This window comes from Mobula birostris, chromosome 13 (genome assembly GCF_030028105.1).
Source record: "Mobula birostris isolate sMobBir1 chromosome 13, sMobBir1.hap1, whole genome shotgun sequence".
Taxonomy (NCBI): domain Eukaryota; kingdom Metazoa; phylum Chordata; class Chondrichthyes; order Myliobatiformes; family Myliobatidae; genus Mobula; species Mobula birostris.
In genome coordinates, this window is record NC_092382.1 from 28,089,244 (window position 1) to 28,092,016 (window position 2,773).

The following is a 2,773-nucleotide window of genomic DNA, read 5'->3' on the forward strand; positions in this document are numbered from 1 at the left end:
CAATTATTTTAGTTACATTCTGTTGGGTTTTAAAAGCTTCCCAGTCCTCTAACTTCCTAGTAATTTTTGCTCTGTGCCCTCTCTTATCAGCCATGGGTTTACCACCTTACTATTAGAATACTGCTTCCTCTTTCTGATGTATATATCCTGTGCCTTCTGAATTGCTTCCAGAAATTACAGCCATTGCAAATGTTTTCATCGCTACCTGTGTTCTTTTCAAATCAATATTGACCAATTTTTCTCTCATGCCTCTCTAATTCTCTTTACTCCACATCTGACTTTAGCTTCTCCTTCTCCAATGTCAGGGTGAATCTGATCACATTAAGATGACTTGCCCCTGAGAGTTATTTGAACTAAAGTAACTATATTAATTCCGGTTCATTACAACACCCAATCCAGAATAGCTGAACCCAAAGTGGGATCAACCATGAGCTGCTCTAAAAAAGCATCTTGTAGGCATTCTAGGAATTCCTCCTCTTGACACCAACACCATCCTAATTTTCCTAATCACCTGCATGATAATCCTCCATGACTATTGTAACATTGCCCTTTTGGCAGGCATTTTCTATCTCCCATTGTCATTTGCTCCCCATATCCCTTGACTCCGCTATCATTAAGAGATCTATCTAACTCTTTCTTGAAAGCATCCAGAGAATTGGCCTCCACTGCCTTCCGAGGCAGAGCATTCCACAGATCCACAACTCTGTGGGTGAAAAAGTTTTTCCTCATTTCGGTTCTAAATGGCCTACCCCTTATTCTCAAATTGTGGCCTCTGGTTCTGGACTCACCCATCAGCGGGACATGTTTCCTGCCGCTAGCGTGTCCAATCCCTTAATAATCTTATATGTTTCGGTCAGATCCCCTCTCATCCTTCTAAATTCCAATGTATACAAGCCCAGTCGCTCCAATCTTTCAACGTATGACACTCCCGCCATCCAGGGAATTAACCTGGTGAACCTACGCTGCACTCCTTTAATAGAAAGAATGCCCTTCCTCAAATCTGAAGACTAAAACTGTACACAATATTCCAGGTGTGGTCTCACCAGGGCCCTGTACAGCCGCAGAAGGACCTCTATGCTCCTATACTCAACTCCCCTTGTTATGAAGGCCAACATGCATTAGCTTTCTTCACTGCCTGCTGTACCTGCATGCTTACTTTCAGTGACTGATGAACAAGGACACCTAGATCTCGTTGTACTTACCATTTTCCTAACTTGATACCATTTAAGTAGTAATCTGCCTTCCTGTTCTTGCCACCAAAGTGGATAATCTCATATTTATCAACATTAAACTGCATCTGCCATGCATGTGCCCACTCACCCAACGTGTCCAAGTCATCCTGCGTTATCATAACATCCACCGCACCCTAATTGGGATTTCAAGCGCCCTAAACTTCATGATTATATGATGTTATTTTTCTTCGCAAGAATATCAGTAAACACTCAAATTGTTGAGGAAGAACGCTCGTTTTGTTTTATTATCATTATCATTATCATTATCATGCCGGGGTAGCACTCCGAGTGGACCAGAGAAAGAACGCGTTTCTCGCACAGGGTTACACATCGGTAAGACCTGAGGAATTTGCTACACTTAACACCGAAGAATTTTGTGATTTATAAGTTCAAATTTAAATCTCATCACTGTTCAGTTGATTAGCATATAAAGAACCTGAAGTTACATAATCATCTGCCGATTGTATTCAGTGGCTAGACGTAATGGTGCCGACAGTAGAATCTAGTGATATCTTTCTTCAGCATTTACTGTTTATTGAATGTTACACAACTGTGCTTGTCTGATGTCTTGTGTGACAAAGAAATATGTTTTAATGTAACATATATACATTTAATAAAACGTTTCCCAGCGTTAAACACCTTTCTTTCGAATTTATTGCTATCAACAACGTGCCCGCTGTTTCTATAATTCTAAGATTTATGAGAATTCATTGCAAACCACAACAAAGTTAAATAACAGTCAAGAAAAGAAGCTTTGGTTCACCAGTTTCCGTTCGGCCTTTGTAGGTTCATAAATATACCATGTTATTAGTCTGGGGAAAATGAAAACAACACTGGTTTCCAAAGATTTTGGAATAAGTGATTGCAGATACTGCTCAAGTGAGAGGAAGCATTCCAAGAAACCGAATACATAGGGGAAAAAAAATAAACTGAATAACAGATTTAGAGCACTGGTGGTTTCTGGTTTGTGTGACCTTCAATGAAGGGTAAATTGTACAATGTTACAGCGTCCATTGTGCTTACCAATAAACACAAAGTCATTTTGTAGAAAGATGCCGAATCTCTCGGATTAACGCTTATCCTATCACACCGACTCTTTACACCCAGTGGAACATCATCAGCTCCAACGCAGTGATAATGTGTCTATGACTGCGGCGTTGGCCCTTGTAGGGGATATGGGTATGGGTATGGGCCGCAAGGAAAGCGTTTTCTTTTCTTTCTCCTTTCTGATTCAACAGCATCAGGAATTCGCAAGGAATATATTGAAGATCATCAAACTACTAGTATATCGGGATGGCATGAGAAATAACAATCAGCCACTTGTAAAACCACGGAACCAATGCGCAAGGAATGACGATCGGCCGCTCAGTGATCTGATCCACATCGTGCTGGAGGAAATACAGTTTCCGACAGCTACTTCAATCATTCTCTGCATCTGTCTCTCTCTCTCACTCTCTGCCATGCTTTCCTGCAATGGATTCTGTGGGAGGCATCATATCAGTTCCAATTCCCTTCACCGTATCCTTTGCTCTGTGGTTAAC